The 22,873-nt window shown below is 39.0% G+C and overlaps 2 pseudogenes; both read left to right on the forward strand.

Annotated features, from left to right (window-relative positions):
- The window catches only part of LOC142858433 (SH2B adapter protein 1-like), a 170,156-nt pseudogene extending 165,474 nt beyond the window's left edge, over positions 1 to 4,682 (forward strand).
- Positions 4,683 to 5,084: 402 nt separating this feature from the next.
- Positions 5,085 to 6,188, forward strand: LOC142859166 (SH2B adapter protein 1 pseudogene; annotated as a pseudogene).
- Positions 6,189 to 22,873: the final 16,685 nt, after the last annotated feature.

Genomic DNA, 22,873 nt, shown 5'->3' on the forward strand with positions numbered 1-22,873 from the left:
TGTGTCTACAAAAAAAGTGGTAGGGTGCCCCCCCACACTAGAAGGGTTACCCAGAGATCAGGGGAGGGAGCTCTGAGCCCTGACAATCCTAATCGCTGTCTTCCAGGGTTAGGACAAGAACTGGCTTTTTCTTGTGTTTAGCTGGACGTTTGGGGCAGTCCTTAATCCAATGTCCTCTTTGCAATGGGCACACTGATCTCAGTCTATGTGTGGCTGCCTTTTGTCTCCCTTTTTCTTGGGTTGCTCTACACTGCGTACTGCTGTGATCAAGATCTTGCTTAACTCGCAACTATGCTTCTTTATCATGCTTGTTCTATCTTTCTTCTTGTTCTTTACACCTTCTTTCTTCCTTTTCCTCTGGTGTCTCTCTTTTGTTAAAAAATCTTCCTGCCTCTTTTAATAAATCTTGGAGGGAGTAACCCTGCAGTCCCTCTATCCTCTGCAATTTGCTGCAAATGTCAGGTGCTGACTGGCTTATAAAATACATTACTATATCAGCTTGGCAATCTGCTGCCATGAGATAAAAAGGTGTGTACATCCTGTACTACTCCAATAACCTTTCTAAAAACCCTGCAGATGTTTCCTCAGACCCCTGTACTATTGCTCTTACCTTAGCCAAATTGGTGGGCCATTTGCCAGCCCCTTTTAGACCCACCAATAGAATCTGATGATAGAGGCGAAGTTGCTCTTTACCAGCTAGAGTATTGAAGTCCCAATTGGGCCGGGACAAAGGAAAGGCATCCTCTATTTCATTTTGCAACTGGGTTGGCCTTCTGTCAGCTCCTGGGACATTTTTCTGAGCTTCAAGGAAAATAAGTTGTTTTTCCTCTGCGGTAAAGAGTATTTGCAAAGCTGTTGGCAGTCATCCCAAATGGGCTGGTGAGTAATCAGAACAGATTCTATAAGGGCAGCCAGGGCCTGGGGGGTCCTGAGAGAAGGAAGGGTTATGAAGTTTCCAGTTATAAAGATCAGAAGCTGAAAAAGGCTAGTATTGAAGTTGGCCAGCCACCGAGCAGAGGGGGAGCGCTTGGGAAGTCCATCTTTTCCTTGTAGATGTCCCACCTCTCTCTCAGTTGAGACATAGCTGGCCTGTCAGCTGTGGGCTAGACACCCCCTCCCCCAAAGCAGTCTTAGTTGAATCAGGGCAAGGGGGCATGTCAGGTTTCCTAGCAGGTTCCGCAGATTTCTCAGGAACAGGCATGAGGGGGGTGCCTCAGCCTGGGACAGAAGGGGATGGGGATAGGGAAGAGGAGGGTCGAAAAGCAGGATGTCGGACTGGGTGTCAGAGATGACTGGTGGTGTCTGGGACTTCTGTTTTGGTTGCTTTTGGGAGGAGAAGATAGGGCTGCCGCTATCCTTGGAGTCAAAGGAGTGATGGATGGCCAGGGGGCCAGTACTGGGTTTCATGTTCCTACAGGTAGGACAAATGGTTTGACCCAGGAAACAAGCTATCCCAAGTATGATGGAAGGAACTTGATCAGGAAAGCCCTGCTGGCAGGGCTGGAAGACTCTCACCTTAAGCTGCAAAATAGTATTCAGATTAAATGTTTTATCCTGTGACCAGCCCACTTCAAAAGTGGGCCACTCCAAGGAACAGAATGCTTGCCAGCCTTTCTTTCAGATTTCCACAGACTGGTTGCATGCTCTGTCCTCAACTTTTTTCCAGTGGTCTAAAGTCAAAGTTAAGGGGATAGTTATTTGCTGTCCCATTGTACTAGATTTAAACTCAAAAACAAACACAAAAACAAAAATACAAAATGACAGACAGAGACTCAAAACCAAAAGCTACACGGCGATAGACAGGTATAGAAGTGATATTACAAATATGGATGGAAGTGGGTGACAAGAGCCACACTCCCTGGGGGAATCGGGTGACCTGGTTGATCCCAGTTTCATAAATTGCCCAGGAAGTGTTCTTCAGGGCTAGGCCAGGGAGTGTTACTGGGCATGTCTGCCCCACCACCTGGTCCCGTTCAAATAATAGCCCTGCACAGGTACAATTTTTTCCAAATTATTGATGAACATAAACATAAATCACAATGATGGAGATAAACAAACATTCAGGTGAGCCCGATCTTAACTCCAACAGGGTCAGAAATGGGTCTGAGGGCAGCCAGAACTTCCCAGCCAATGCACCAAATGTTAGGCCCTAAAGTTCCACCAAGGAGGAGGTTGCCCTAAGAGATACTCTCACCACAGATGATGCAATAGCAAGAGGAATTTTTATTTTGCTGCAGAGGCAGAGGTCCTTCAGCTCCAAGAGGAGAAGGACCCATGCTTTGTCTATTACAGGCTTTTTTAAAAGAGAAAACCACAGAATCAAGGGGGTAGTACAGAACCAAAAGGGAGAGCCCAGGAATCATTTGTCAACTATTTTGACTAGTTCATTCAATGGTCAGCTAACTCTAATTGATCAAAGCTATGGCAGTTGCTCAGTTGGTTGAACAAGGAGGGATATCTGCAGGTTGTTTCACCCCAGTTCCAAGGTCTGGGTCTATTGAAGAAAAACTACAAAGGGGATGGAAAGTAATCAAAGCTACAGTGCATGTGTGGCTTGTTTCCAGGGTCCTAGTTCCCAGGAAGGAGGTGCAGTAATGCTGTGGTGCCCCAAAGTCTTTCATAAGCTCTCTCATTTAAGAGAGCCTTCCTAACTCAGTGTGAGCTGTAAAATTCTGCAGCTCTTTTAAGAGGTCCTGCCACAAAACACTTAAATGGTGTTGATGAAAAACTGACCACATGCTTTTGGTTTTCAGTCATAGCAGGAAAAACACCATACTGTTTTAAAATGCTGGCTTTCTGGGCCATCCTGCCAGGGCAAACGTTGACTCTTTCAGACAGGCGGTGCTACTATGGAGTATTTTAATGTAGTTTGTGAGCACACTGCTGCAGCTTGCTTGCTGTCAGGGACCTTGAAACACCATAGAGTTGTGGCAATAAACATGGCTCCAGTGGTATCTCCAACATAAGCCTAGAATCTCAGAAAGCTAAGTATGGGCTAGATCCAGCCATCAAAGCCATGAATTTAATTCTACACACATTGCTTAGCAAATTAAGGACTTATGTGGTCAGAAAAAGAGAGCTATACAGTAAAGAGAAAATCAAAGAAGAAGAAAACCATTAAATGTTTTACAATTTGTTAAAAGTATATGCAGGCTTGGCAGAGAAAAGAAAAAGGTTAAAGTCCTTAAAATAAAAAAAAGAAAGAAAGAGAGTAGTTTGGTGTGGTGGCACACGCCTTTAATCATAACATTTGGTAGACAGAGGCAGGAAGAATTCTGTGAGTTCAAGGTGTGGTAGCACATGCCTTTAATCCTAAAGCTTGGAAAGCAGAGTCAGGCCTCTGTGAATTCAAGGAGTGGTAACACATACCTTTAATCCCAGCACTTGGGAGGCAGAGACAGGAGGACCTTTGTGAGTTAAAAGACAGCCTGATCTACAGAGTGAGTTCCAAAACAAAGATAATCAGAAACTCTGTCTTAAACAGCCAAAAATTAAAAAGAAAAGAAATAGAGGTTAAAATAAAGCCACATAAAAATGATAAATATTCATTGAATCTTGATACTGTATGTCATTGTGTTCTCTTTGATTTGTTTGAATGCTGAGAAAGCTGCCAAAAGGTATGTGTTTATAAATCCTACTGAATTAATCCAAGATAGGTATTTTGATAATACCTTGACTTCAAAATTGAAGTCAAAAGATATGTTACTTTGGAGAAGAGGTTTTGCTTTTGTTTCTACAGAAGATGAGAGGCTAAGTTTTTCCGAGTTAAGAAAAATCAGGTTTAATCAAGGAAGACCACACCTGAGGAACAGGTGGCCCAGATGTCTGGGTTCTACATCCAGAACAGATTCAAGACAGCTGCCTGAGATGATCAAGACTCACAGGATACTCTAGTCAGGACTTGACCATAATTCTAAAATTTCTAGGTCCTCATAAGATTATCAGCATCCCCAACCAGCAAGAAGTAGCCTGGAAAACTATGCCCAAAGTTTCCAAAACTGGACTATGGATGTTCTTGTTTTTATTTTTTTCATTTTTATTTTTTAGAGGTGTAAGTGGTATGGGACAATAGTCTATATTCTGTCAATTGTGTTTTAAATACTGCTGATTGGCCAGTACCCAGGCAGGAAGTATAGGCAGGAAAACCAGACAGGAAGTAGAGGTGGGTCAATGAGAACAGGGGAATTCTGGGAAGGAGAAAGCCCATTCCTCCCCAGTCCTATGCAGAAAAAAAGATGTGACTTACCCCAATGAAAAATGTACTGAGCCATGTGGCTAACATATACTAGAATAAGAGTTAATAAGAAGCCTGAGTTAATGGACCAATCAGCTTATCATAAATATAGACCTCTGTGTGATTTCTTTAGGAATAAATGGTTGTGGGACATGATGGGAGGACAGAAACCAGGCAGGACAGAAACTCAATCAACATCAGGCCATCCATTCCTAGGTGAAATAGCAACTCCAACACCTATCACAGTGCTGAAACAATTGGGAGGGGATTGGCTAGTGATGGCACATTCCCTGGAAAGAGATGGACTCACTGCTTTGAGAGACTGAGACTGAGTCACAGAAGGGGAACCTTGAAATATGAAGCAGGAGGAGTTCTTAATTTTATGGTAGCTAAAGAAGCTGCCCTTGACACAGAAAGAGTGGGTCATAGAGGAGGGGTGTTGGGCTAAAATTATCTCTGGGCCTGTACCTCGAGGCCTGTAGGACAGAGAAAAGCCTGGCTCAAGATTGAAGGATATTCTCAATGCTAACCAGTGAGGATGAGACAGCAAAATCTAGGTAGATGGCCCTCGATCCAGAGGGAGCACTTGGTTGTCTCTCATTTCTGGAGGTACCCCCACAACACATAATGTCACTTAACCTATAAAAGCTGAAATTTACAGTAATAAACTGAGTTGCTGCTTTGACTTGACTCTCTATTGTGTCTGATTGTCCTGCATCATGAGGCTGCAGACCTGATTGTTTTTGCAATGTGGAACTGTGGAACAAGCTGATATTGCATGCACATTTCCTGGGGAATAAAGAAAATAAGGCTTGCCAGAGTGGGGAAGAGGTCAGTCCTGGGTAAGAAGTGTAGCCTACTGCCCCAAAGTGAAGAAGAAGATGAAAGAGGAAGTAGCTTGAATTTTCCATACCACCCAAAGCATCCTGGGCCTGACTCATCATTCCCTGTTCTACTATCATTGATTTCTGCACAGCCATATGCCTAGACATGCCTGACAGGGAGATCACATTTTTGGTTTAGGTAGAAGATTCTTCAGAGCACATTCTGGAGACAGCTGATACACTTCATATGAAGGTCTGGGATTGTGACATTCAGGAGTGCTTGAGTCCAGGAATCTACCCTGCTATCTGCTTTCATCCCATGACCCTTCCCTTGGCCCCTGTAACCTCCTTCCTCACAAAGGATAACACAGACAGCATGAAGTTGCCCAGCTTAAGTCATTTAGAAAGTCTGCAAAGCCAGGATCTGCTGCTTGTGCACAGTGAGAGTAAGGACTTCCTGTCTCAAGAAACTTATGGGAGCCTTTACTACCAACCAGCCAGTGTTCTTCTTCCTACTTCTGCCTCCTTTGTTGCCTCCCACATTGACTCAATGGAATTTTTTTTCTCCACAATAGTACCCTCACATTTCCATTTAGGAGGAGCCCCCAAATGTGCAGTTCATCTGCTCTTGAAGCCATAAAATCCTCTGGAGATTTCAGAAGCAGCCACAAAGTCATTCCTGTTCCAGTGTGAGTCACAGGTGCCATGAGGAAAATCAACCCCTCTCAGGATATCCTTGGTTCCATGGCATGCTCTCTCAACTCAAGGCTGCCTAGATAGTGCTGGAAGGAGGCACTGGCTCCCCTGGTGTTATGTCACTATTATGTCACAGTGAGACAAACTGTGAATATGTTTCCACTTTCAACTTTCAGGGCAAGGTCAAGCTCCTGCATTTGTTATTGAATTACAAGGGTCTAATATCTGTGGATTGAGTTCATTTTTGATATGCTTGAGCACTTCTATGTGCATCCCATTCCTGTGGACTCTGGAGTTTCCTGTGATATTATCCTTGTCAGTTATGTGCCCTCCCAGTTGTAGCAGGGCCAGGAGCATGCTGAAGCCATGAAGGTGTGTGTGTGAGGGCAACTGATGCAACCTTGATTTTTTATTTTGATCAAGTACTCAGATAATGGGCCATGCATCTTCAACCCATTGTGCTTGGTACTCCATGTTGAAGGCAGTCCTTAACAACTCAGTTTTCCTCCAATGGTGCTCTGCTTATGATGATGTAAGAGACAACCATGCCCATACAAATTTGCAATTTGGACTTCATATTATGCTTCCTGGCCACAGGAAATATGCTGATCTTGTCTCACACATTATGATTGTTTCCAACAAGTGTCTGACCTAGCCTTCAAGGCCCTCAAACTTTGTATGCCCCAGGAGAATGTCGGCTATTTCCACAGTCTTGCCCATCAAGTTGCAGAGACATTTTCTGATTTTTTTGACCCACGTCACTAACGCTGTTAAAATGCATATCCCATCTTGCCCTACAAAGGATATCTTTATTGAACAGTTCACCTGAGAGAGGATTACCATCATCACCCACAATATTATCACATCTGTTTGAAATGGAAACATCCATAAGTGGGTCTTGGCCACCCATGACATTGACAAACATAATGACCCCATTTCTTCTCTTATGGCTTTCATCAACATTTTGGCCAATGCCAAATTTGATGAGAACAATAATTCTGCACCATCAGACTATACTTTCTGGGGACATGGACAGTCAGGCCACGTACATAGGGATTGTCCAAAGGCTGGTCCAAAAACCTAAAGCCCTAAATCACAAAAGGGCTAATGTTGGGAATGAGACTATAAAAGCTCCCAGTGGGTCCTGATGTGAATTATAGACTGGACTAAGACTTCACTCTCCTGGTGCATGAAGGTAAGTGGTGTGCTGAAATAGGAGCAGTGGGGCTGCATCCCCAGTACCCCGGCAGCCTGATAGCTTATGCCCAGAAATAACAACACACAAATTGTATTCGTTTAAACACTGCTTGGCCCATTATATCTAGCCTCTTCTCGGATAACTCTCGCACCTGGACTAGCCCATTTCTAATAAGGTGTGTAGCACCCCAAGGTGCACTTACCGGGAAGATTCTAGCCTATGTCCATCCTGGGTTGGAGCTTCATTGCGAGTGCCTCAGAGAGCAGAGCTATCACGTCTACCTGGGAGAGGGAAGCATGGCGTCTCTGTGCTCACTTCTTCTTCCTCCCAGCATTCTGTTCTGTTTACTCCTCCCACCTATGTTTTAACTTATGAGGGCCAGCCAAGCAGTTTCTTTATTTTTGAACCAATGACGTTCCTCCATCATTTCCCCTTTCTCTGTTTAAACCAAAAAAAGAAGGCTTTAACTTTAAAATAGCAAAATTACATATAACAAAATGGTTATCAAGTAAAAATTACAATATTTACATCTATTTTATCTTTATTATAACTAAGGAAAACTACAATTAACTACCCTTCAACTCCATCAAAGACTCCAGAAAGATACAATATTACCTAAGCAAACAAATCCAAAACTCGAGAAATGACAGAGACATCTTGCTGCACGGACAGTCACCCAAAGTTTTGCTGTACCGTTGGGGCATCCATCTTCGGCCTTCAGGCCCATGGTATCCATCAGACATTTCCATGAAGCAGGAAAATTCAAAGGCAGTTCAGTCATTATCTGCTGTGTCCTGCAGAATGTCTTATAGACTCTTTCATGAATCAGGAACCCCGAAAGATCATCTCACATTTAGGTAAGTTCAGTATTCCTCTCTCTGTGGGCTCTCTGTATCCAGTTTATGCAATAGTCCAGGCAAGAGCAGTTTTTTGCCCAAATGGCTAGCAAATTCCACAAGGAGCCTCTTCGATGCCCAGCTTCCTTTTGAAGTAGATTGGTGCTGCCAGGAGCAGAGTGTCTCATTGTCATGAAAAACCCTAAGTTATTAAAACATTTAAAAATGCCATATTCTGTAATCTTTGAAAAATTTGAAGAATACCTATATAAAATATATCTATGTACATCTAGAAAATCTTAACTAACATGACTACAAGATTGACTATTATTGATTATCCATTAACAGCCTATGTACATTACATTTTTAAGTGAACTACACAATCACAATAACTTAATCAATATCAGAAATACATATTCTTATAACAAAATTGACCTTAAATCTCTATCAATAAAGCAAAATCTATACTAATGCAAATTATTCATACCTATATCATATCCCCCTTTTATTGTAAAAGAACATTTATAAACAATTTTTGGGAATATGGGCACAGTTATTTCTCTCCAAACTGCTTCCTGCTGAATGGGGGCGCTGTTAATGATGTCTTTCATGGTATAACCTGTGTGCTAGTTTCATCTCAGTTGGCAGTTGAGCAAAGCAATTTTCTGAAGATATTTACAGCAACCCTTCAGGAGGGCATGGTCCATCATACCATATTCAGATAGAAGAAATCCACAGACTCTCACCCTCTGTGAAAACAAAATAAGAAACTCCTTTCCAAAGCATTGTGTCCTTAGATCCAAATTTCAAAGTCAAGGCATTTTCAAAATATCTATGTTGAATTAGTTCAGCAGCATTTATAAACAAATATCTTTTAATAGCTGTTGCTCCTTCCTCACTCAGCATTCAAACAATTCAAAGAGGTCATAATAGCATACAGTATCAAGATTCTCTGTGTATTTTTCATCTTTGTGCGCTTTATTTTAACCTCTATTTTTTATTTTCATTTTTATTTTTTGCTTTTTGAGACAGGTTCTCTGTATCTTTGACCTGGAATAACTCTGTAGACCAGGCTGTCCTTGAACTCTCAGAGATCCACTAGTCTCTGCCTCCCAGGCACTGGGATTAAAGGTGTATGCTACTACACCTTGAACTCACAGAGATCTGTTTGTCTCTGCCTTTTAGGCACTGGGATTAAAGGCGTGTGCTGCCACACCTTGAAGTCACAGAGGTCAATCTCCCTCTGCCTCCCAGGTGTTGGGATTAAAGCTGTGTACTACCACACCCAACTACTCTCTTTCTTCCTTATTTTTGTTTTTTACTTTAAGAACTTTAATTTTTAGTCTGCATATATTTTTAACACTGTAAATCATTTAAAATTTTTCTTTGTCTTTGATGCTCTCTTTACTGTATCTCTCTCTGTTTTTCTGACCACATGAGTCTTTAATTTACCAAGCAATCTCAGTAAGACTAAAGCCGTGGCTTTGCCAGCTAGATGTAGCCCATTCCTTAGCTTTCTGCCATTCCAACCTTGTGGCTGAGGTACCGGCCAGAGCTGCATTCAGTGCCACAAGTCTACAGTGTTTCAAGGTCCTTGCCATCAAACAAGCTGCAACTGACAACACTCAAGTCCTCTCTCTGTAGCTGGCCCTCCTGCCTCAAACAGTCAGAGTTGCCCTGGCAGGATGGCCCAGAAAGCCAGCATTTTAAAACAAAACAGTTTTTTTTTCTGCTACTGCTGAAAACAAACAAACATTCAGTCGGCTTTTATCAACATCATTTAAATGTTTCGTGGCAGGATCTCTTAAGAGCTGCAGGGTTTTGCAGCTGAAGCTGAGTCAGGAAGCCTCTCTTAGATGAGAGCGCTTGCTTGCCTCCAGCAAGCAGAGCAGACCCAAGAAATTGCTGCTACCACGTCGGGCACCATTTTCTTGAAATAGGAGTGGCAGGGCTGCGTCCCCAGCACCCCGGCAGCCTGATAGCTTATGCCCAGAAATAACAACACACAAATTGTATTCGTTTAAACACTGCTTGGCCCATTATATCTAGCCTCTTCTCGGATAACTCTCGCACCTGGACTAGCCCATTTCTAATAAGGTGTGTAGCACCCCAAGGTGCACTTACCGGGAAGATTCTAGCCTATGTCCATCCTGGGTTGGAGCTTCATTGCGAGTGCCTCAGAGAGCAGAGCTATTGCGCCTACCTGGGAGAGGGGAGCATGGCGTTTCTGCGCTCACTTCCTCTTCCTCCCAGCATTCAGTTCTGTGTACTCCTCCCACCTATGTTTTAACTTATGAGGGCCACCCAAGCAGTTTCCTTATTTTTTAAACAATGACCTTCCTCCAGCAGTGGTGTTCCTTGGTTTTTCAACGATGCAGCTGAACTGGTTCTAATTCCACTAGGCAGATCTCTTTATTTTCAGAAGCATAGTAGATGTAATTTAAACGGACAGATTACTTCAATACTTTTGTTCTCTCATCTGAGGTTACTTGAATAGCACTGTAATCAAGTTTAATAGAGATTTTGATGTCTTTTTGAATTAGTTTGAAAGCATTATAGAACACTTTTAGCTCCTTTTCCATAGCTAATGTTGGAACAGAGTATTTCTGCTGCTCATTCTTTGTATTCTACGCCAGTTTCCAGGGATAATCTATAAAAATAAGCTGTTTGCTGCCCTTCAGGAAAGTCAGCATTTGCTCGTGGTACTTGATAAACTCCCTGATCCAGAAGATAAAGTTATAGTTAGAGACTGCAGAGATATTGTTTTAAGTAAATATAAGAAAAACAGGCAACCACATAGAGAGGATGTCTGTGATAAATTGATTGCTAGGTCCCAGTATGGACATTCTCAATAATTATTTCCATCAGGAAAGACAACTTTCTGTCCTCCCCACTTATAAATAAAAAATAAAATAAAATAAATGCCACACCATCAAAATGCCATCTTAAGCCACTATATTCTTTATAGATGCCAATAAAGCTATTTGGAGGCTAAACATAATGGGAGTTCAACATAAGATTGTCTGAGCCTGTGTGCTTAGCAAGGGGCTAACCCAACCAAAGGTTATATCCAACCAAATCCTGGATTGGTACAACTATGGATGTTATTGTTGGTCCTTATGGTACTGAAAATGGCCCAATACTAACCCATACATATTTTCTTAGATTGCTGCTATGCCACATGAATATCTAAAATATTACCTTTTGCAAAATTAAAGTCCCCAAAATGATTCTATCTCCAAAATCCTGCAAGCTTTCAAGACTTACTGTAGACCAGAGGAAACCCCTCTCAAATATCCCATATCAGGTCACATACAAGGCTCCCAGTAATGCTACCAACCTGAAACCACAGAGTAGATCACCTAACTATTACTATGACAGCATTCTTTTCTTTGCTGGAGCATGCTAGGTTCCAACATCACCAATTTAATTTGTCCTTAAAAATTTGCACAAGTTTTTACCTGATGTAACATTGTCCAGGTGAAAACATTTAATCAGAATATTTGAAACTTTACACAATATGAATGGAATTATTGGATCATGTTCTTTGACCAAGTATAGGATCACATAAGATCACTGCAAGACACCTCTAAAATTGTTGCATGGTGCCTTATGGGAGGGGTAGTAGTGGCTTTAATATTTCTGCTTAAGTGTCTCTCCTATAATATTGCTTAATATCAATGACCTCAATTCACCCATAAAAAGACACAGGCTAAGAGAATGGCTATGAAAACAAAATCCAGCATTCTGCTATTTATAAGAAACACACCTCAACCTCAAAGACCGATATTACCTCAGAGTAAAGTGGTGGGAAAAGGTTTTCTAAACAAATGGACCTAAGAAACAAGAAGGTGTGGCTACAATAATATCAAAAAAATGATTTCAAATTAAAATTGATCACAAGAGATGGAGAAATACACTTTATAATCATAACAGAAACATTTCATCAATATGAAGTCTCAATCCTGAATATCTATGCCCTAATATAAGAGCACCCACATATGTAAAGAAACATTACTAAAACTTAAATCACACATCAAACTCCACACTCTAATAGTAGGAGATTTCAGCATTCCTTTCTCAACAATGAACAGGTCAAACAGACAGGAACTTAACAGAGAAATAATAGAACTAGCAGAGGTAATAAATCAAATGGACTTACAGACATCTATAGAAGATTCCATTCCAACAAAAATGAATATATTTTCTTCTCAGCACCTCATGGAACCTTCTCTAAAATTGATCACATACTTGGTAACAAAGAAAACATCCACAAATACAAGAAAAAAATGGGGTAATCCACTATGTCTTATTAGATCATCATGGAATAAAGTTAGAATTCAAAAACAATACTACTCCTAGAAAGACTATGAACTCATTGAAACTGAACAGTCAACTACTTAACAACCCCTGGGTTAAGGAAGAAATGAAGAAGTGAATTAAAACCTTTGAATTTAATGAACATGAAAGCACAACATATTCAAACCTATGTGACACTATGAAAACAGTGCTAATAGGAAAGTTTATAATTCTCAGTGCCCACATAAAGAAAACTTACATCAGAGACCTAACAACATGCCTCAAAGCTCAGAAAAAAAGAAGCTGACTCACCCAGGAGGAGTAGGAAATAATCAAATTGAGGGTGGAATTCAACAAAATAGAAACACAGAAAACCACACACAGAATTAATGAAACAAAGAACTGGTTCTTTGAAAAAATCAACATGATTGGCAAACCCCTATCCAAATTAATCAAATGGCAGAGAGAGAACACACAAATTAATAAGATCAGAAATGAAAAAGGGGACATAGCAATGGACACTGAGGAATTTCAGGGAATCATTAGGTCCTACTACAAAAGCCTGTACTTCACAAAATTGGAAAATATAAAATAAATGGATGTTTTTTTAGATAGATATCATCTAAAAAAATTATATCAAGGCCAGGTGAGCAATTTAAATAGACCCATAAGCTGTGAGGAGATAGAAGCTGTCATCAAAAACCTCCTAACCAAAATGCCCAGGTTCGGATGGACAGAATTCTAGCATAACTATCAAGAAGAGCTAATACCCATAATCCTCAAAGTTTTCCACATAATAGAAACAGAAGGGTGGTTGCCAAACACTTTTTATGAGGCTGCAATAACCCTATTACCAAAACTGCACAAATACTCAACCAAGATAGAGAATTACAGACCAATCTCACTCATAAACATAAATGCAAAAATACTCAATAAAATACTAGCAAGCCTAATCCAACAACACATCAAAAAATCATCCATTATGATCAAGTAGGCTTCATCCAGAGATGCAGGGCTGGTTTAACACACAAAAATCTACCAATGTAATCCATCATATAAATAAAACAAAAGAAAAAAACATACTATCATTTTATTAGATGCTGAAAAAGCATTTGACAAAATTTAACACTCCTTCATAATAAAGGTCTTGGAGAGATTACAAGGATTATATCTAAATATAATAAAAGCAATATACAGCAAGACAACACACATTAAATTAAATGGAGAGAAACTCAAAGTAATTCCACTAAAATCAGAAATATGACAAGGCTGTCCACTCTCTCCATATCTCTTTAACATAGTTCTTAAAGTTTTAGCAATAGCAATAAGACAACATAAGGAGATCAAGGGGACTCCAATTGGAAAGGAAGAACTCAAACTTTTGTTATTTACAGATGATATGATTGTGGGCATACATGATCCAAAATCTCTACCAGAGAACTCCCACAGCTGATAAATGCCTTCAATGAAGTTGCAGGATACAAGATCAACTCAAATAATTCTGTATCCCTCCTATACAAAAAGGATAAAGAATCTGAGAAGGAAATCAGAGAAACAGCTTTCACAATAGCCACAAATCACATAAAATATCTTTGGGTAACACTAATTAAGGAAGTGAAAAAACTTATTTGTCAATAACTTTAAGTCTTTGAAGAAAGAAATGGAAAAAAGATACTAAAAAAATGGAAAGATCTCCCATGTTTCTTGGGTAGGAAGGATCAACATAGTAAAAATGGCAATTGTACCAAAAGCAATCTACAGAATCGAATTCTTCACAAAAGAAAAAAACATACTATCCTTTTATTAGATGCTGAGAAAGCATTTGACAAAATTTAACACTCCTTCATAATAAAGGTCTTAGAGAGATTACAAGGATTATATCTAAATATAATAAAAGCAATATACAGCAAGACAACACACATTAAATTAAATGGAGAGAAACTCAAAGTAATTCCACTAAAATCAGAAATATGACAAGACTGTCTACTCTCTCCATATCTCTTTAACATAGTTCTTAAAGTTTAGCAATAGCAATAAGACAACATTAGGAGATCAAGCATTTGACAATGTCTTCACAGACATTGAAAGAACAATAATCAACTTCATATGGAAAAACAAAAAAACCAAAATACTCAAAACAGTCCTGTACAATAAAGGAAATTCTGGAGGCATTACCATCCCTTACATCAAGATCTATTTGAGTACTACAGTAATGAAAACAGCTTGGTATTGTCATAAAAACAGAGATGTTGACCAATGGAATTGAATTGAAGACACAGATATTAAAACACACACATATGACCACCTAGTTTTTGACAAAGAAGCTAAAATTATACAATAAAAAAAGAAAGCATCTTCAACAAATGGTGCTGGCATAAATGGATGTCAACCTGTAGAAGAATGAAAATAAATCCATATCTGTCATCATGAACAAAACTCAAGTCCAAATGTATTAAAGACCTCAATATAAATATGACCACAAAGAACCTGATAGAGGTAAAAGTAGGAAGTAGCCTTCAATACATGGGCACAGGAGACTACTTCCTAAATATAACCCCAGTAGCACAGACAATAAGAACAACAATAAATTAATGGGACCTCATGAAATTGAGAAGCTTCTGTAAAGCAAAGGACACAGTCAATAAGACAAAAAGGAAGCCTACTGAATTGGAAAAAATCTCCACCAACCCCACATAAGACAAAGGACTGATCATATATATATCATTTACTTAAACATTAAAATTCTAAATAACCCAATTAAATAGTGGTATACTGAACTAAACAGAGAATTCTCAACAGAAGAATTACAAATGACCAAAAGACATGTTCAACTTCCTTAGCTTTAAGGGAAATGCAAATCAAAACAACTCTGAGATACTATCTTACTCCTGTTAGAATGGCTAAGTTTAAAAACACTAATGATAGCTTATGCTGGAGAGGGTGTGGAGCAAGGGGAACACTCATCCATTGCTGGTAGGATGCAAACTTGTACAACCACTTTGGAAATCAGTATAGCAGTTTCTTAGAAACCTGGGAGTCAACCTACCTCAGGATCCAGCAATATCAATATTGGGAATATACTCAAAAGATGCTCCATCATAATACAAAAGCATTTGTTCAATTATGTTTATAGCTGCATTATTTGTAATAGCCAGAATCTGGAAACAAACTAGATGCATGTCAACTGAAGAATGGATAAAGTATGACACATCTATACATTTCAGCAGTAACAAACAATGACATCTTGAAAAATGCATTAAAACGGATGGAATGAGAAAACACTATCCTGAGTGAGGTAACCTAGACCCCAAAAAAACAAATATGGTAAGCACTCACTCATAAGTGGATAATAGTCATAAACAAAGAACATTGAGCCTTTAGTTCACAATCCTAGAGAAGCTAAGTAATAAGGTGAATCCAAAGACAAGCATACATAGACCTACATGGAAATTGGAAACAGACAAAAATTTTGGGAGCATGGGGGCAGGGAATGGAACAAAGGGAAGAAGGGGAGGTTGAGGAGAACTTGAGGGAATGGGATAGTCAAGATGGAGGAAGGACAGATATGAGGGCAAGGAAAGAGATATATTGATTGAGGGAGCCATTATGGAGTTAGCAAGAAACCTGGCTCTAGAAAAAATGGCCACAAATCCTCAGGCATGATCCCAGCTAAGACCCTAAGCAATAGAGGAGATGGTGTCTGAACTGGCCTTACCTTGTAGTCAGACTGATGATTATCTTAAATGTCACCATAGAACCTTCATCCAACAACAGATGGGGACAGAGCAATGATCCACATAGGAGCACTGGATTGAGCTCCCAATGTCCAGTTTAAGAGTGGAAGAAGTAAGAGTATGTGCAAAGAATTCAAGACCATGAGGGGTTCATCCACTGAGACATTTTGCCTGAGCTAATTGTAGCTCTTCAACTCCAACTGGACTGGAAGTGAATGAGCATGGAAACAAACAAGTCCCTTTGAAGGAAGTTGACAGTTGGGACCAAACTGAGGGGACACTGATAGTGATACTGGGATGTGTCTCTACTGCAGGCTTCTTGGGATCCTATTCTCTTTGGATGTATACCTTGCTCAATCTAGATGTAGTAGGGAGGACTTTGGACTTTCCAGAGGGCAGGGTGCATTACCCTCTCTTAGGATTGGAGAGGGGTTGAGTGGAGGGTCTGTAGAGACAGTGAGAAGGGAGTGGGAAGAGAGGAGGGAGTGGGAATTTGTATTGGTATTTTTAAGTAATAAAATAAAGAAAAATAAAGTGTCTCTCCTGCTGGGTGGTGGTGGCACATGCCTTTAATCCCAGCACTCGGGAGGCAGAGGCAGGCAGATCTCTGTGAGTTCAAGGCCAGCCTGGTCTCGAAGAGCTAGTTGCAGGACAGGAACCAAAAAAGCTACGGAGAAACCCTGTCTCAAAAAATCAAAAAAAAAGTGTCTCTTTTATAGCTAAGAACCTGTCATCAGTGGGTGAACAAGTCAATATACTAGGTGTTACCAGCTATGGACCATGCTGGACCAAAACCTCCAAGGGAGGTTGTCCATGCTTGGCTAACACAAATACAGGAGGCAATTTAAAGCCCTAGTTCTCCTAAAAGTCTCTCCTTGTTATGATTTCTTAGGACCTTTTGGGAACCCAACCCTTTGAGTATTGGGAATCAAAATATGGTAAGAGCCTATCTGGCAGGCCAAAGTAAGACAATCACAGCCCCCCAAAATGCCTAGAAGATGTTGAGGTGGGTTTATGAAAAATTCATAATTCCCACTTGGTCACCCAATAAAAATCAAATTAAAGGGTGAGATAAAACAGGGCAATAGGATAAGCATAAATAACTATATGCAAATTTAAAATGAATAAGGAAAAATGTCCTAAAAAACCTCTCAGTATATCAGAAACATAATAATTAATGGCACACACACATAGCCAATCACACTATGCTGGCAGTCACCGCCAGTTTCAAAAGGATGAACCAAAACTGTTCCTGCAGCAGCTTAATATCCCTAACACCATAAAAATGCCTGACCTTTTAACAATAAAGAGCTTCTGTATTATAACCTCTTAGACTCTGTGTCATTGTTTCCAAGTCTTCTCACCACCTGCCCCATGAAGAATTGGGATCATACAACAGGTGGCAGCAGCAATCCCTCAACAAACTATGAGCTCTCTATTATGGGTGTTGAGAATGAAATTTATGTTTTCTACAGGAACACTATATGTGTTTTTATGCCAAACCATCCCTCTAGCGCCATTTACTTACTTTAAAAATACACATATGAAAAAAAATATGTTCAAAGAATGAAGAAAATTACAAAAAATACACATATGTAATTCAATGATATATCACTCACTAATTAAAAATTCATATAGTATAAAGTATACAATTTTAATATAATAGCAAATCTGTTTTGATTAATTTTGTAATAAATACTCAGGTATATGGTATATAAAATTAATAAATATAGAATGGGCCTTCAGTTTTCTTTTTTTAGTTTACATCAGATTTCAGTTAGAGAATTTCATAAGGTATGAAGATTTATGAGTCATTCATGAAATTATATTTTATTATTTTAATTCATAAATATCACTGCATTTTATATCCCATTTAGATTTATATAGCCATTTCCATGTTAGTGAGGGTTTACCTTTTTAATTGTATAATATTATAATTTTTGCCATAAAGTTAGATGTATTTACCTCCTTCAGAATTTTTTATTGTAATCACAGGGCACATTATTAATAAAGAGTTTTATTTAGGTTTTTTTTTTGTTTTGTTTTGTTTTTACTTGGAAGAGAATCTTAAAATGTAATCTTATCTGGCCAGAAATTTATAATGTCACTGTCTCTACTGTCTCAATGCTGGGATTCCAAGCATGTTCTCACACTTGTACCCACATTCTTGATACAAATTGCAAATACCCTTTCTAAAACATAAGAACAAGTTTTGCTATTACTCAAAGAATGTGGAAGTGACAACTTATTGTATTTTTCAGAAAATCTTATTAGTTTATTAAAATTAGACAATCTTAGTAATATAAATATTAATTGTGTATATATTTAATTGTTGTAGAAAGTTATTTGTTTTCAACTACTATTTACTCAATATTCATAAGATTGTACAACTCTGGAAGAAATAGATAAATAATAATGGTATCTACAAAGATATAAGTTCAATAAATACTAGGTATGTAAAACTAAGTTATTCCTTAGATCCATTTCTGAGATAAAAAAATTAATGTTTTCAGATATTCATGACATATTTCATTTTATATGATTCAATTACAAGAAATGATAAACTCTTAAAAGACCCATGCTATTTTTATAGTTTTGGAGACACTTATTTTTGAATTGTTTAAAAGTAGTAGCTCAAGAACTTTATTAGCATAATATCAAAAAGTTAAGGGAAATCATGAAATTAAATGTTAACCATGAAAACAAGAAATAATTTGGATATTCCATTGACAGATAACAGTGAGATCGATACATCAAGACATTTTGTCACAGGAAATGAGATCTGTGATGAAGGTACCCAACTAGATACCAGAAGAGTTTACCATTCTCTTTCTAGTCACTCTGATACATACCTCCTAATGTTTTATAGCTTTTCTTATTTCAGGTAAATCTCAACTGTGGTTAATTCACAAATTTCTTGTCTCCTAACTTATATATTCTCTCCAAATTTCTCAATTACAGGAGTAGATTAATTTCTTAAGGAAGTTCACTGAACCTCCTGTGGTCACTTCAACTCTTTGTCATTTTTAACTGTTTTTAAAGACAAAGACCTACTAAGTAAAAATCCTTTTGTTATGCTCAAATTTCTTAATGATGCAAATGACACAGTCTTACAGACTTGTCACTCAGCTAATAACTCTGCTTACCTTTAAATCTCATTACTTTTAGTATTTTACTGTGGCACTGTGCTGGCCATTCTGGTCTAGATAGTTCAGTGTCATGTGATTCGGCAGTTTATATTCAAAAGCACACACTCCAGTTTTATAAGCCCCATTCTGGGACTTCACCCTTCCTTTCTGAAATTTCATCCTCTGTGTTAAACTGGTTTTCTGTCACCAGCTTATCAAACTGTAAGGATTTCACTTTCTACTGATGAATGTACTACACGCTGATGGAATTCACAAAAGAACATCAAGAGATTTTAATTCTATTAATCTATGTCCTTTCACGTAGAAGTATCTGGTTAATTTTTTCAGACTTTTGTGCTTTGTGTCTGAGGACAGCATATATTTCACTATCAAACCTGTGACCATAAGTGATTTAACAGTCAGATGCATGCTCTCTGTTAGGCAGGACTTGAAGAGACATTATAGTCTAGTCAGCAATTCATCCCTTTTGTAGGAAACTTGTTAAAGGATAAAATTTCAGCTCTAGAAATTGTAAAATATATTAGACATAAGAATATGCTTTTTCACTGAATACTCAGTACCTGCTGTAAGATATAAACATAAAAATCATGATAAATCAGTATCCTCATTCAGCAAACTTTAAAAAGACTATATGGAATTTGAAAAAAAAAACATAGAACCATCAGAAAACTAAAATGTTTCTAACTAACCAAAAGCATATAAGCTGATTGATATTTCTTAAGGATTATGTACTGAGAAGTTAGCTAGCCAGGCTCTATAATTTATACCTGTAGAAGAAGCCATATTCTTATTTTTGTATGAGCAATATGGAGATAGTTCTTCACTATTACATAAATAGATACTGGCATGTATTTTTGAGAACATAGAAAAACCTAAAGATTTTTATGCTAGTGTAATAGCAACACACAGAAAAATATACTGTAAATTATATATATATATATATATATCTATATGTATATATATATATATATGTATGTAAAATCTGAGAAGATATTTAAAACATCTCATAAGAAAATAGATGGCCTACTCAGTTCTGAGAGGAGTATGAAGAGAAAAATGTTAAAAGAAAGAATCTTGTAGTTAGGACAGAAAATGTGGTAAATATGTCTGAAGATTAAATGATGTGGGAGTCCCTTCTGTGTGTTGTCATTATAAAGAAACTGCCTTGGCCTGTTGATAGGGCAGAGTTTAGGTAGACAGGGAAAACAGAACTGAATGCTGGGAAAAAGAAGGGTGGAGCCAGAGAGAAACCATGGAGCTGCCAGAGTCAGACATGCTGAATCTTTGCCAGTAAGACACTACCATATGGTGATACACAGATATTAGAAATGGATTAAATTAAGATGTAAGAGTGAGCCAATAAGATGCTTGACCTAATGGGCCAAGCAGTGATATAATGAATACAGCTTCTGTGTCATTATTTTGGGAGTAAGTTAGCCAGGCATCTGAGACAAACAAGTGGTTCTCTCTTTCCTCCAACAAATTGGCAAGCCAATGTGGCTAACTACACACACACACACACACACACACACACACACACACACACTCACACACACACTCACACATACAAAATCCTGAAAAAGCTTTAAAGTAATTCTAGACACACAAATATGGAGTTTGACACAGCTTCTTGCTATTTTCTGGAGGTATGGAGAAGCATCTCCTTTAAGAGATATTTTCCTGATTCGGCCTTAGCAGGTAAAAAGCTGTGGACATTTTAAAATGCCAGATTTCTGGGCTAAGCTGCCAGCATGACTTCTGGCCCTTGCAGGAGAAAGAGCATTTGAATTGGGTTGATGAGGAGACTGCTGCAGCTTGTTTAATGGCAAGTTGGATCAGCTTTGTGCCTGGAACTGGGGCAGTGTGCATGGCTCAGAGGCACAAGCAGCTCCACAATGCTAGACTTGGCAAGACTTGCAGGCAGTACAATATTTGACCTAGGATGGTCACAGCTTACATTCTTAAGTGCTTAGCCTTTTATTTTTTTATTATAAATTTTCATTTTATTTTATTATTATTATTGCAAATTTTCCCCTCCTCCCATTTCCCTCTCCCTCTGCCATTCCCCCTCCCCCTCCCTCTCCAGGCCAAAGAGCAGTCAGGGTTCCTTGCCCTGTGGGAAGTCCAAGGACCTCCCCCTCCATCCAGGTATAGGAAGGTAAGGATCCAAACAGACTAGGTTCCCACAAAGCCAGTACATGAAATAGAATCAAAATCTAGTGCCATTGTCCTTGGCTTCTCAGCACTCATTGTCAGCCACATTCAGAGAGTCCGGTTTGATCACATGCTCCATCAGTCCCAGTCCAGCTGGCCTTGGTGAGTTCCCATTAGATTAGCTCCACCTTCACAGTGGGTGGGAGCACCCCTCACGGTCCTGACTTCCTTGCTCATGTTCTTTGTCCTTCTGCTCCATCATTTGGACCTTGGGAGCTCAGTCCAGTGCTCCAATGTGGGTCTCTGTCTCTATCTCCATCCGTCACCAGATAAAGGTTCTATGGTGATATTTCAAGATATTCATCAGTGTGGCTATAGAATAGGGCCAGTTCAGGTGCCCTCTCCTCAGCTCCTCAAGGAACAAGCTAGGGACATCTCCTTGGACTGCTGGGGACCCCTCTAAAGTCCAGTCTCTTGCCGACCCTCAAATGGCTTTCTTAATTAAGATATATACTTCTCTGTTCCCATATCCACTCCTCCTACATCCCAACTGTCCCATTCTCCCAAGCTCTCCCCATCCTCCCATTCTCACTTCTCTTTCCCTATCTCCCCTTACCCCAGTCACACCCCCAACCAAAAGCTCTCAAATTTTGCCCAGAAATCTTGAATACTTCCAATATCCAGGAGGATAACTACATTTTTTTCCTTTGGGTTCACCTTCTTAATTAGCTTCTCTAGCATCAATGTCGTTTGTTTATGGCTAGAATCCACTAATGAGTGAATACATACCATATTCATCTTTTTGGGTCCGGGGTTCCTCCCTCAGGATAGTGTTCTCTATTTCTATCCATTTGCATGCAAAATTTAAGATGTCATTGTTTTTTTTTTTACAACTGAGTAGTACTCTAATGCATATATATTTCACATTTTCTTTATTCATTCTTCTATTGAGGGGCATCTAGGTTGTTTCCAGGTTCTGACTATTACAAATAATGCTACTATGAACATAATTGAACAAATGTTTTGTAGTATGATAGAGCATCTTTGGGTATATTTCCAAGAGTGGTATTGCTGGATCTTGGGGTAGGTTGATCCCGAATTTCCTAAGAAACCTCCACACTGATTTCCAGAGTAGCTGTACAAGTCTGCATTCCCACCAACAATGGATGAGTGTTCCCCTTGCTCCACAACCTCTCCAGCAAAGGCTGTCATTGGTGTTTTTGATTTTAGCCATTCTGAAAGGTGTAATATGATATCTCAAAGTTGTTTGATTTGCATTTCCCTGATCACTAAGGAGGTTGAACATGACCTTAAGTGTCTTTTGGCCATTTGAACTTCTTCTGTTGAGAATTCTGTGTTCAGTTCAGTGCCCCATTTTTTAATCAGGGGAATTAGCAATTTAAAATCTAGTTTCTTGAGTTCTTTATATAGTTTGGAGATCAGACCTTTGTCTGATGCGGGGTTGGTGAAGATCTTCTCCCAGTCAGTGGGTTGCCTTTTTGTCTTAGTGACAGTGTCCTTTGCTTTACAGAAGCTTTTCAGTTTCAGGAGGTCCCATTTATTGAATGTTGCCCTTAATGTCTGTGCTACTGGGGTTATACGTAAGAAGTCACCTCCTGTGCCTACATGTTGTAGAGTACTTCCCACTTTCTTTTCTATCCAGTTCAGCATGTTCAGATTAATAATGAGGTCTTTAATCCATTTGGACTTGAGTTTTGTTCATGGTGATAGATATAGATCTATTTTCAT

Source organism: Microtus pennsylvanicus, chromosome 10 (genome assembly GCF_037038515.1).
Source record: "Microtus pennsylvanicus isolate mMicPen1 chromosome 10, mMicPen1.hap1, whole genome shotgun sequence".
NCBI classification, from domain to species: Eukaryota; Metazoa; Chordata; class Mammalia; order Rodentia; family Cricetidae; genus Microtus; species Microtus pennsylvanicus.